This window comes from Narcine bancroftii, chromosome 10, assembly GCF_036971445.1.
Source record: "Narcine bancroftii isolate sNarBan1 chromosome 10, sNarBan1.hap1, whole genome shotgun sequence".
Lineage (NCBI taxonomy): Eukaryota > Metazoa > Chordata > Chondrichthyes > Torpediniformes > Narcinidae > Narcine > Narcine bancroftii.
In genome coordinates this window covers 8515063-8529320 of record NC_091478.1, presented here as the reverse complement: position 1 = coordinate 8529320, position 14258 = coordinate 8515063, and the positions used below count along the sequence as shown (strand labels likewise).

General features: G+C 39.5%; 1 protein-coding gene across 5 annotated transcripts in view; it reads right to left on the bottom strand.

Annotated features, from left to right (window-relative positions):
* LOC138744119 (C-terminal-binding protein 2) overlaps window positions 1-14258 on the bottom strand; it is a 202761-nt gene that overhangs the window by 148866 nt on the left and 39637 nt on the right. The gene's annotated exons all lie outside the window — the stretch shown is intronic.

The window sequence follows — 14258 nt, the reverse complement described above, 5'->3', positions numbered from 1 at the left end:
AGAGCAGGGACCTTGGACTCCCAGGCAGGTTCGGCGACAGTAGTGGGGAGGTGTTAGGAATCAGAGCACCCAGGCAGGTACAGCAACGCTAGTGGGGGGGGGGGGGGGGCGGCGTTGGGGATCAGAGCAGTGACCTTGGGTTCCCCAGCACATTCTGTGACAGCAGTGGGGAGGTGTTGGGGCTCTGAGTGCAGACCTTGGGATCCTGGGCAGGTTTGGCAATGGAGGTGGGAAGGTGTTGAGATCGGCAACGGCTGATACAAGTATTCTGCTGCTTAAACTGGGCTGCTTCAAGCCATTTCTCAGATATCTGGAAAATACAGTTAACCGATACACGTCCGGTCCCGAGCGTTTCAGATAATCGGAAACTTACTGTATAATATTGTGACAAACTTGGCAGAAGTACTGAGCCATCTCAATTTGGAACCCTGCAGTCAATAACAGGCCTAAATAGTATATCAGTGTATTTTATTTTCAATCTGTTGCTACTTATAAATGTTAAATTAAAATGGCAAATATCAATCTCCATTATCAAGAGTTGCATCACACGTTGCCAAGGTGGATCTTAAATCTGTGCTAGATATTTTTGCAGTTCTAATTAATTTGTCTGCGTAGCATAATACGTCAAATGTATTTGCCATTGGTGCTAAAGACCTTAACGCTAGTTTTCAATTAAAACTTCAAAAGTGTAAGCTAGAAGCCAAGTTTTGCTATGAAAAATAGAAACAACTGCACTGAACAATTATTGCATGTGGTAATAAACGATTGTGGATTGCCTTATGGGTACTCCAGCTGTAAAAATGAACCTGGCAGGTTTTATTTTGCTTAACGCAGTTTTACCAGAATAGTGCTCTGAAGTGCAGCAATGTAGTCCACCTTGTACTGAACAGTACAAAATAGAACACAAACCACTAGCAAAAGCTAAGAGAATAGCATATTTCAAATCTAAATATCCTATAGGGCTCTTTGCTTGGAGTGGTGATAAAACACTGTGATTCTACAAACACAACTTTAAAAAAAATCTAGAGGTAAATATTAGGCCAGATAAAGTAGCTCTGCTTTAATTAACTTCCTTATTAAGAATGGTGTGTCCGTACACACAATTAATTGTAGGAGTCAGCATGTACTAAAAATCCATTCACGAGGATGCGTGAGAAACTGCATGCCATTAATGATTATTTATTTGCCACCACAAGAGCTTCATCATTTACTGAGTTCACATCACATTAAATAAGCATGCAAAGCTTTAAAGCTGCAATGACAAATCTTTTTTTTTAATTATTTTATATCAAGTTTTATACTACTGACATGCCTCCAATGCAACAAAATTCACATTTCTTGAAAAATCTCTGGTGTACTTGCCAGAGAGTAGGTCATCTGAGTGAAGTTGATTTATTTATGGCTTTGATTAATCTTGAAGAAATAATTATTTTACAATTGTATTTTAACTTTATTCAGAATCTGTAGTTATTGTCATGAACATGTTACCAAGTTTGCTGTTTTGTTGCAGTGTCACAGTGGAAACATTTATATATACCACCGTACAAAATAAATAAAAATAGTGCAAGAAAAAAAACCACAAAGTAAGGCAGTGCCTGTGATTCATTATTCAATCAGGAATCTGATGGCAGCGGGGAACAAACCGTCCTTGTGCCACTGAGTGTTCGTCTTCATGGTAGCAGAGGTAAGAGGGCATGGCTTGGACAGTGGGGGTCCTTGAGGATAGATACTGATTTCTTAAGACACCACCTCTTGTAGGTATTCTCAATTGAGTAAAGACTGGTGCCTATGATGTCGCAGACTGAGTTAACAACCCTCTGGAGTTTTGTTCATTGTCCTGAGCATTGGCGCCACCATACCAAACAGTAATGCAACCAGCCAGAATGCTCTCCAGGATACACCTGTAGAGGTTTTCGAAAGTCTTCAGTGACATACCAAATCTCCTCACAAAGTACAGCCACTGGCGAGCCTTCTTTATGATTGCATTGACATGGAGGCTCTGGAACAGATTCTGAGAGATATTGACACCCAAAATCCACTGCTGACCCATAGAAACATAGAAGATAGGAGCAGGAGTAGGTCATTCGACCCTTCGAGCCTGCTCCGCCATTCAACGAGATCATGGCTGATCTTAAAGTTCAGTACCCCGTCCCCACCATAACCTTTAATACCCTTATACTGAAGAAATAGATCTAATTCCCTCTTAAATATATTTAATGAACCTGCCTCTACTGCCCTCTGTGGCAATGAATTCCACAGATTCACCACCCTCTGGGTCAAGAAATTCCTCCTCATCTTGGTCCTAAATGGTTTGCCTATTATCCTCAAACCATGGCCCCGGGTTCTGGATTTTCCCATCCTTGGAAACATCCCATCTGCATCCATTCTGTCCAGTCCTACCAGAATTTTATATGTCTCTATGAGATCCCCTCTCAATCTTCTAAACTCCAGCGAGTACAATCCCAATTTGCGCAATCTTTCCTCATAAGTCATTCCTGCCATTCCAGGTATCAGCCTGGTGAATCGCCTCTGCACTCCCTCCATTGCAAGAACATCCTTCCTTAGATAAGGTGACCAAAACTGCACACAATACTCCAGGTGGGGTCTCACCAAGGCCCTGTACAGCTGCAGTAAGGTATCCTTGTTCCTATACTCAAACCCTCTTGATATGAAGGCCAACATACCATTTGCCTTTTTAACTGCCTGCTGTACCTGCATGCTCGCCTTCAGAGACTGCTGTACAAGTACCCCTAGGTCTCTCTGCACTTCCCCATCTCTTAATCTATTGCCATTCAAATAGTAATCTGCCCTCCGTTTTGCATTACCAAAGTGGGTAACCTCACATTTATCCACATTGGAGTGCATTTGCCATGTATCTGCTCAGTCCCTCAATTTATCCAAATCACATTGGAGCTTCCTGACCCCCTCTTCTGTGCACACAACCCCTCCTAGCTTAGTGTCATCTGTAAATTTGGAGATATTACATCCAATCCCTTCATCCAGATCATTAATGTAAATTGTGAACAGCTGGGGTCCCAGTACAGATCCCTATGGCACCCCACTGGTCATCGCCTGCCACTCATAAAATGAACCATTTCTCCCAACTCTCTGTCCTCTACCTGCCAGCCAGTTCTCAATCCACATCAATACTTTTCCCCCATTCCCATGAGCCTTGATTTTGGAAGCCAGTCATTTATGTGGGATCTTATCGAAGGCCTTTTGGAAGTCCAGGTACACCACATCCACTGGCTCTCCCCCATCTATTTTACCTGTCACCATCTCAAAGAATTCCAATAGATTTGTCAAGCACGATTGACCTTATGTAAATCCATGTTGACTCTGTCCGATCCCTTCTCTGCTAGTCATATGCTCCGCTATTACATCCTTAATAATGGATTCCATCATTTTGCCCACGACTGATGTAAGGCTCACCGGCCTATAATTCCCCGCTTTTTCTCTACCCCCTTTTTAAATAGTGGGGTAACATTAGCTACCCTCCAATCCATGGGTACTGATCCTGAGTCTATTGAGTTCTGGAAAATAATTATTAAAGCATCTGCTATCTGAATGGCCACTTCCTTAAGTACCCTAGGATGTAGATTATCAAGCCCTTGGGATTTATCTGCCTTCAATCCCATCAATTTCCCCAAGACCATGTCCTTAGAGATACTGATTTCTTTCAGTTCCTCCCTTGTCTCTATGTTTCCCAACATCCCTGGGAGGTTATTTGTATCCTCTCTTGTAAAAACAGAACCCCTGCTTCTTGCTCTCCTGATTTCCCCCTGAAGTTCTCAATCATCTCCTTGGTTTTGCTAACATTTAGTGCATGGCCATTGTGACACCACTCAACTTTGCTGATCTATCTCTATCCTCATTGCCATCTGTGATGCTCTGAAAACCATGGTGTCATCAGGAAATTTGTAGATAGCATTTGAATTGTGCTTAGCCATACAGTCATGGGTGTAGAGTGAGTAGAGCAGTGGGCTAAGCAGGCATCATTGAGGTGCGTCTGTGTTGATCATCAGTAAGGAGGAGACATCATTTCCAATTCATACTGACTGTGGTCTTCCAACGAGCAAGTCAAGAATCCAATTGCAGAGGCCCAGGGTTTGGAGCTTGTGGACCAGCACTAAGGGATATATGGTGTTGAAGGCTGAGCTATAGTCGATAAAGAGCAACTGCATATATGAGTTGTCATTTTCTAGGCAATCCAGAGCTGAGTGGAGAGTCAGTAATATTGTGTCTACTGTGGAGCGACTGTGACAGTAGGCTAATTGCAGTGGGTCTAGACCTTTACTTAGGAACGGATTAATTTTGGCCATGACTAACCTCTTAAAGTATTTCATCAGAGTAGATGTGAGTGCTACTGGATAATTATCATTGAGGCAGCTCACTTTACCTTTCGTGGGCACTGGGATGATTGATGTCCTTTCGAACGATGTGGGAACCTTCAAATGCAGCAGTGAGAGATTGAAAATGTCCGTGAATACTCCGGCTAGTTGGTTGGAGTGGTTCCAGTACCTTGCCATGTATGCCATCAGGGCCTGATGCCTTGCAAGGGTTCAGCCTCTTGAATGATGTTTTGATGTCAGCCTCAGAGACTGATATCACAGGGATTCTCGTAGATTCTTTTGAGTTCTCCTTCTCAAAGTGGGCATAGCAGGTGTTCAGCTCATCGGGTAATGAGGCATTACAGCCATCTATGGTGTTTGCCATCACTTTGTAGGATGTCAAGGCCTACAATCCCTGCCATAGCTGGTGTGTATTTGTCTTGTCACCAGCTTCCTCCACAATTGGTTCTTTGGTTCTGAGATAGCCTTCTGTAAGTTGTACCTGGAGTTCCTGTAGGGTTTTGGATCATCTTCCTTAAATTTCCTTGATCTCAACTTCAGTTGGTTGCGAATCTTCTGATTCATCCATTCAGAGAATGTGGGGATCCAAATTTACTCCCTAAGTCAAGTTACCTTGTGAAAATAGTGGTAAATCTTATCAGAGAGGGGCAGCAATGACCAAAAAATGGCAGACTTGGGAGAGAAATGATCTTGCCATTGATTCTGTAGGAGTGCCAAGCAGAAGTAGGACCTCACAACAATTCCAACTGGTTTTTTCCTCAGAGCTCAAAAACAACAATTCTAGGATTTTCAGTTCACTGCAGACTTCTTGCTTCATCTTGGCTGATGCGCTTCAGTTCAATGTCAACAAATGGAGTTATTCAAAGCTGGGGGAGGGGAACTCTTCCTTTGAGATGATTTTCACTAAGTTGAAACTTCTAAATGATATTTAAATCCAATTTTGTCATGATATCCTGGATTCTAGTGTCTATTGCAATCAGGTAAAACATTGCATTTCCTTGACCATCATCCTCAAGAGATTATCCATTTGAACAATCAGAAAACATTGAATAATCCAGATAGGACGGAAAATGACTGATGAATACTTGATATTTGACCAGGAAAAAATCATACTTATAAAATTAAACCATTAGAGCAGGACCTGAGCCCAATGAGCTGAAAACCTGCAAAGTGTTAATGATGGAGAGATTTGTGTTCATTTTGCTACATGCCAACATAGTTATACTGCAGATGTGCTGCACACGTTACCTGATTAAGTATTTCTAAGTTTCTGGATCAGAACTGGCCAGTTCTACAGTACATCATCCATCTCTCTCCATTTCCAAAGTCTGATAGGTTGATTATTTCCCAATGTGGCAGTTCACAACATTTACACTACTTTATGCTCTCATTCTTTCCTTCATCGGTCAAGTAGATAACATCATCAATAGCTGATCTCCATGGTGAGTCATGGAGATACTAATTCCTTTTGCCCTACCCATCCCTCATCCACTCTCTTTGTAACACTTGCGTTCAGTGATGGGAGTGATTGAGCTTCCGTTATGTGCCACTTTAATTCTCCATTCCATTTCCATTCTGACCTATCATTCTGCGCAACCAGAATGAGGCCCACACAAAAGCTTAATGAACAACAGCACCTCCTCTTCTGTCTGGGCACACTGCACCCTTGTGGGCTCGGTATTGAATTCTACAAATTCAGATGAGAATTCAATTCTTTAGTCATAATCAGTCATCCCTCTGTGATACTGGTTTGTTTTATTTTCTGCTTATTTTTCCTTTGGGAGTGGCATACATCCTCAGCCTTTTTTGCTTCTCATGTCTTCCAGCTCTGCATTTCTGAATTCCCACATTATTTTTCATGTGCCTCTGTACATGCACTCATTTTTGTAACTACTCCCATTTATCTCGATGACAACTTATGTCCCTTCTTTGACACTATCAGAGACATTTTCCCCTCACCCATCACTGCAACTTAACAAGGTTTTTTTCCCTCTCCTTCCTGGTTCCGATGAAGGGTCAACAACTGAAGCATTGACTTGGATTCTCTTCCCAGAGATGAGGCTTGATCATTAATCGAGTACTTCTAGCACATTGTTTTTTTTTTAATTTCCAGCTCGTACGAATTGGATTGATGTCAAAATTAGAGCACAGAGCTTCTCTTTTATTCTAAATGATACCCGATACACTTTCTCATTGTCCAATTAACCTCTCAATCAGAAAAATCAACAATGCTCCTGGAGAGCAGAGTTGATAAATAGCACTCAGTGTATATGGCAACAAATACATCATGGTTAGAGGAATTCAAGAGGCTTTTGGATCCAGTCAGGTTACAATAGACATTTGCTCACTGTGACCGTTCTGAATTCCATTGAACTCGGCAGAGATGGAAAAAGCAACACTTCTAAAAAAGCAAGCTAGAATATTACAAAACTGTTGGTAAGACTTGTAGATATTTATCCAAAGGTTGGTGATTCTCATAGAACATAACCTCCCAAGAGATGCAGAGATACCAGTTACAGTGCAATACTGTTATCTCACAAATCAGATGCTACAAGTCTCAATATTTCCTAAAAACAGAATGAAAGAGCTAACTGTGCACAAATAACAAGCATTAGGATCTGTGTTGCTGGTCAGAATAGAGGTGTGTGCGCATGCGAGTAAATATACATAAATATATAAAAAATATGATATTAGGGAGACATAGACTTTGATGTTATAATATACATCATTCATACAGTCCTTCATCCCACACAGTCATCAAGCACCCATATACAAGTAGGTCGCAGCCAGTCAGCCACATCGACCACCTTCACAGTTAAAGCTATCCCTCAACTCCACTTGCATAGCTGTATCCCAACTAAAGACCATGAATCTCCATGTTCATTTACAAAAAATCTCCATCAGAATGAATTTTGCTTTCCTGAGAAGACTGAACCAGGCAAGGCTACTGGCCACCATTATGTCAACTTTCAGCACGAGTTCTATCAAGAGCTTATTGGCCAGCTGCCACACAGTATGGTACGGTTACTACAGAGAAATGGATCTGAGGTCAATCTATAGGACCACAATAGTGGCAGAGAGGATCACTAGGTTTTCCCTTTCACCCATCAATGTGATCTACCGGGATTGTTGTCTGAAGCGGGGCACATATAATCATTGAGGATCCCTTCGACTCCACACATAGCATCTTTTATGCTTCTATTGGAATAGAGATAGGAGTATCAGAGTCGGCATCACCAGGCTGAGAAACAGCTACTTCCCACGGACAATGAGAAGCTGAATGACCAAAGGAGCTGCTCCCACTAACCATCTGAGACTCTTATATTCATGACAAACAATATTTATTTATTTGTATATATGAATACTTTTCCTGCATATGTATTGTTTGTCTTTATGTGTGTTGTATCTGGTTGTGGGTTTGGTCGTGTAAAATTCCAAAAAATAGTCTAAAAAACTCCTACAACTTCAGCGATAATTCAGGCTTATCACACACGATGCCATAGAGTTTTGGGTGGTTTTAGTTCCTGGAAATTACACACTATTCCACATTGTGTTTCATTGGCACGTTGAGGCACAGAAACATCATTCCCATCACATAATTACTTTCAAAGCTGTTATTAATCACAGGCAGCCTCTGCTTTTCCACAGCTGTATTTTAAATAGTCTTAATAATGATTAAGTATCTTTTAAAGAAATTTAAAATAAACACCTAACTGTCTCAGAAAATTAACAACCAAGATTTCACATTATGGAGTGCCCTATACTTGTAAAATACTCTGAAATCTAATTAACAATATACCATTGGCAAAGTTTTCCCACAATATTTTCAACACTAACTTGATATTCTCTGTGGTATCTAATGTGTATCAACAGAGAAAAATGCCCCCAACATGGATATATTTTACAGTGCACTGATACAATTTCCCCAAATACATTTCAAGGAGAAAGGTGCACAAATACACTCAAGCATCAAAGGCTCAAACTAGGCCTCTACAGCATAATTTCACAACGGAATCATTTTGTTTTGATTTTGTCCACTACCACAGGGGACTCTAGCAATGCTAGGTGTGTTCTTGATAACTTGGTAATTAGGATTCATTGTTGACTACTGATATCACCAAGAAATATTCTATATACAAAAGAAATTCACTTGATTACCTTAGTCGTGCCCTCAAAAGAGTTTCAAACTGAGGGCTGGGCAAGGAAAGAATTAATTTCTATCAACCCAATGAAGCTTTCATAAACCTTTAACTAGCTGACAAGTCATCAAGAATGCAGCCCCAAAGTTGACAAAAAGCATGTGACAGGGAATATCTGTTTGATTGAAAAGCTGACACATTAAAATTGATCAAGAAAATTAGGAGGGTTTACTGGAAATTGAGGAGTTTATGTGCTTCTTCAATGTTAGTTGGAGTGAAAATTAGACGACTATTCTGAGTATAACAATGTGGTAAGGTGTCTCTTGATACTTAGAAAGACCATACTGACTCAGAGAAATTGCTCTAAAAATATGAATGGATACTGATGCTGGTCAGATGTAAATATATCTCAGATATTCATGAGATATAATCCAGCTACAAAGGTAGAAGGTAAATTTAGACAGGAGCACATAATCAATGAGAACTGAAAAAAGGTTCATGGGTTAATGAAAAGGCTTACATAGTCCCAGAGGGCACAAGACAGCTAGTTCAGTCAGCCAACTCAATAACAAAGGCAACCACAAGAACATAGATTTTAATTTAGTCAATTGAGAGGGAATAACATGTATAGATATCTAGAGTAAACTACTACATTGTTACCAGTTTATATCTTTGATGTTCAGCTCAACTATAAAGTTGTAAGTTCATGCCCACATTTACTTATTTGGCCTGTAATACTACTTCTGTTTAATTAACCTTTATTACAATAAACATGCATACAGGTGACATTTTCATTATACGTAAGGTGGTTGGGGAGGGGGGGGGTCGTATTCCTAGAAAATGGGTTATACCACAAATTTCTGCAAACCAAAGCCATATAATCACCATGCAGAGATATGTTGAAAATTATATCAATTTATTTCCATGCGAATGATTTATATTCAGTATCTCAAATTTTTATCAATTCACCCTTAAATTTCCATAACACAGAGGTGACCTGCTGGCCATATCTCAGTGCCTTTTAAGGTTAATAAATGATTGCCAGTTTATGATTTTGTTATCTGGCTTCTTTTAATGCCAGCTCAAAAGGGTTAATCTGTTCATTTAGCACTTTGTGCAGATCCTGATGGGAATTTCATGGTGTAAATGCTAATATAATTCAAGCCGCTTGATGTTAAACAGTTCAGGGACTTGACATAGGCATCATTAACTCCCAGGCATAGACTGGTTGATAAACCCCAGATGGTTCTATGACGAGCTATTAAGATGAAGGAATTAAGGATTATCTGGTACCTTTGATAAATAAATCTGGCCAGGATTTTTTTTTAAACCTACTCCCAAGATGATCTTGGGTAGGGAATTGTTAAACAGTAGTAAATCAAGTAACAAATGTACAAGATAACTTAGTTCATGTCTTGCAGGCAATGATATTCCTGCAGATTTTCACTGATGTTAAGCACTAAAGTGTTACAAACTTGAAAATTACTGCATCAATCACTACCAATACAGATTTATGCATGTTTTGAACATATTGCCAAACATCTTATACTTTCTCTTGATGAATTTTAAGAGTATCACTATTACAGATTTCTTTTCCCTCTGTGGTCACTCCCCAATTCATCCATCTGACCTACATTATTCATAACCAAATAGAGCAAAAAATATGTAAAACTAACACTTTTCTGAGGAATTCCATGACCTTATCTTCATTTGTTTCCTAGTCTCAATGAGCAACATCTTTTCAAATAATAACTTTGTTTTCCCCACTTGTGGTCTGGAGATTTTCTCATCTTCTTCCTCCTTCCCAATCAGGTATTGTAACCCATACCTACTCAAGGTTTAACACTTCTTGGGCTCTATTTGTGTGGCTCTAGATACTTCCCTTGCTTACATTGACAATGCTTCCACAAATTAATATTATTACAGTACTTTTCCAATTATCCAAAATGCTCGGTTGAACGGATTTTTTGGATAGTCAGGAATATTCTTTAAAGCAGCCCAGTAGCATCAGGAAAATATGAGCATTGGCTGTCGCCGATCCCAGATTCCTCCTCTCCGTCATTGCCAATGCTGTTTGGGAGCCCAAAGTCTCACCTCACCTGTAAGTGGTAGGAGATTGTCCTCCAGAATTTCACTGGCACTGCTGAAAGAGTATTTGACAGAGGGAGCGACTCAGGTGAGCGGGGAGAGTGTGGTAGCACTGCTCGGGTGGGTGGGGAGAGAGAGTGTGGGTCGGGCAGGCAAGCGGGGAGAGAGCACAGTATTCCATTCAAATTCTGAGAATGCCACAACTCATGACAAAAAAAAATGACAATTTATAATTAAATAATCAGTACTATCCTTTCCTTTAATGTGTAACCTGTGGACAAATGTCTCCTTTGTAAAACTGATTCCCTGTCCCCCCACTTGAGCATGGTGGGTATCTTTTTTTCAAATTGTGACATCATGTCTCATCTGTTAAAAAAAACTTTTGAATATTCGAAATTTCAGTTGATTTATTTTTAGTTCATTGGAAATGTACTATACTTCATATCTTCTATTATTTTTCTATCCCTCATAGATGTTATCACCCAACACAAATATGTTTTATTCCTCAATTCCAGTTGGAATTCCTTTTCCCATGATTACTACAAAGTGGTGTATTTTCCTGAGCTGCATCTTAGAGTATCAGATCAGAGATTGCATGCTAAAAATATTGAAAAATTAATTGGGGTAGAAACCCCTTTGGACTTTTGACCATCACACCTTACCATGCGCTATTTGCACATACAAGGTTTACTCTGGATGATTTTCATCAAGGAGTAAGTACAAGGGGGGGATGTTCTTTACATAGAGTACATTGAATGCAGCAACAATAGTAGAGGCAGGTACAATAGGATAATTTGAGAGACTATTAGATAAGTTCATGGAACTGACAAATGGAGGGTTATGCAGTATGGAAATTCTGGATAGTTGGCAGAGTGAGTTATTAGGTCAGCATGACACTGAGGGCTGAAAGGCCTGTACTGTGCTATAGATTTTGATGTTCTATGTAACAGCAATGTAGCACATCTGAAGCAGACATATTTTCGCTACTTAAACATCTCATGCATTGTACCCCTGTCCTGCGTGCTCAATGTATATATGCTTTACATCCCTTAGTATATATTCAAATGTCTTTTGTTTCTCTTTTTATTCAGCATTATGCTGACCTTGCATTGCCTTCAGGATGAATTGGATGTGATATATAAATAATCTGGGCCCCCTTATCAACTTTATTTACCTGGATCGTTGACTAAAGAGGGTGTGCAAAATCATTGAGGACCCCTTCCACCCTGCGCACAGCATCTTTCAGCTGCTCTCATCAGGAAAGAGATACAGGAGTATCAGAGCACAATAAGTACGGGGGGAGGAAAAATACAGGAGTATCACCATCAGGCTGCGGAATAGCTTTTTCCCCATGAGCAGAGAGAATTCTGAATGACCAAAGGAACTGCTCACACTAACCATCGGAGACTCTCATTTTCAAGAAATATTTATTTCAACGAATACTTGTCCTGTGTATGTATTGTTTTCTCTGTTTGCGGGTTACGTCTGGTTGCATGTCTGCGTGTGGTCATGAATTTGTGTTAATCTTTAGTTTTAACTATATTTCTCATATATAAAAATGTTTTAGTAAATTATAAAGTTAAAATATTGTATCTGTATTCTTAGTTGTGGGCTGGTACAGGGTCACTCACAGGTCACAGCACATTTACAGATACACATTGTACTCAGAGATGAGAGTTCATTCTCAGAGTCACAGCATCTTGGAAAGACAGAGCTAATGGATTTGAAGTAGGTCTTAATTATTCAAGAACAATGGAATAGTTGCTTTATTAAAAACTTAAGTATCTAAGTACTCAATAAGAATTGCTGAAGGAAGCCAATCCACATAAGCCTCTTGAACAAAGATGGGGTTGTTATGGATATGGAATGGTTTTGAAAAAGGAATAGAATTTTCATGGAAATAAAACTGATAGTCATGTGGTTTCCAAAAATTGGGACTGAAAGATGTGATGGTCTCAGGATTTATAAAAATATATTATTGAATTGAGATATTTTTGGTAGAGTTCAAAACCCTGTGTGAGACACAGGGGTTGAAACTTGTGAAAGACAGGGCTGAGTTGAAATAACCAGAATTGATACTGTTGTGTGTTACTCCTAGGAAAAGGGGAACACAAAATCTGTGGCTTTCAAAATAAGAAAGACCACTTTGGAAAAGAGGACAGATTTTTATTGGGTTTGCTTTTGTATGGCCACTTCATTTAACCCTTGACTGGTTTGTGACTTTATTGTGGAAGAAGATAACTTTGTTTAACCCTAGATTGGGTTTGTGAATTCATAGTTGAAGAAAATAGCTACATTCGCTGTCTCTTTGAGAAGAGGGAAGATTCTTCATGTGGAAAACGTAATTGTGAATAAAGAGGCCTGAAGGTATGATGTTTAAAAGCACTTTATAATTATTTCTGAACTGAGAATTTAAGACTTAAGTAAGACTAAAATGATGCTGAAGTTTTAAAATTTGACTTTAATTATATACACACTCATTCGCAAACACATATTTACATTTGCGCATACTGTGGTTAAATTTAGAGTTAACTTTAGAGATAAGTAAGAAATGTTATGCTATTGATAGTTTAATAAAAGATATTATTTTGAATTTACTATTGTCTAGTGAATTTTCTATTGCTGTTCCTGTGTTAGTACTAACAAAGTCCATTTTGCCCAAAATAAAATATAAAGGGGCTGTTAGTTGGTAACAGTGTTTTGCACTGAAGGACTGAAGAACACTGTTTCATTGGGTTGTACTTGTGCAATTGAATGCCAATAAACTTAATGTTGGTTCAAATTGAATCAGTAGAAGCTTCTTTGCTTTCATGCCTGAACACCCGCAGTTGACAAAATCAAACTTTAAACCAGAACAGATAAATAAACTATGTATAAAAATATTCAAATCCCTAACTTATTTGGGCTATTAATCATAGCACTGCAGAAAATGCTTTGGTATTTCCATAAGTAATTTTTAATTCATTGTTCAGGGTGTAGAAACATGAGCAAGGCCAAGATTTAATGCCTCCCTTAATTGTCCTCGAGAAGGTAGTTGTGAGCCAGTCCTTTGGGTGAAGTGACCCTTGATATGCTTTGGTTGAGGAATTCCATCATTGCCCAGCACTAATGAAGAAACAAGTCAAGTCAAATCTCCTTTATTTGTTGTTCATATCATGCATTGCAAGGTAAAGACGAGATAGCGTTTCTCCAGGACCACAGAGCAGATTTACATAAACAGAAGTTAAAATATTAAGACATATACAATAAAAGTCCATGGTATACTATCCACATATGTTCTGGGAATTCAGTAGCCTGATGGTTTGGGAGGAAAAAACTGTTGCTTAATCTGGACATAAGGGCCCGGGTGCTACAGTCCTCCTACCAGATGGCAGAAGGGATAAAAATTTTCATGAGGGATGTGTGAAGTCCTTCACAATGTTTATTGCTTTCCATGTGTATCATGTGTTGTAAATGTCCATCATGGCATGAAAAGAGTCCCCATGATCTTTTCCGCTGACTTCGCTATCATCTGCAGGGCCTTACGGTCTCAGGTGGTACAGCTTCCAAACCAGGCGGTGATGCAATTGCTCAGAATGCTCTCGATGCATCCTCTGAACTTTCCTCAATCTTTACAGAAAGTAGAGGAGCTGCTAGGCTTTCTTGGCTATGGAGCTGGTGTTCAGGGACCAAGGCACTT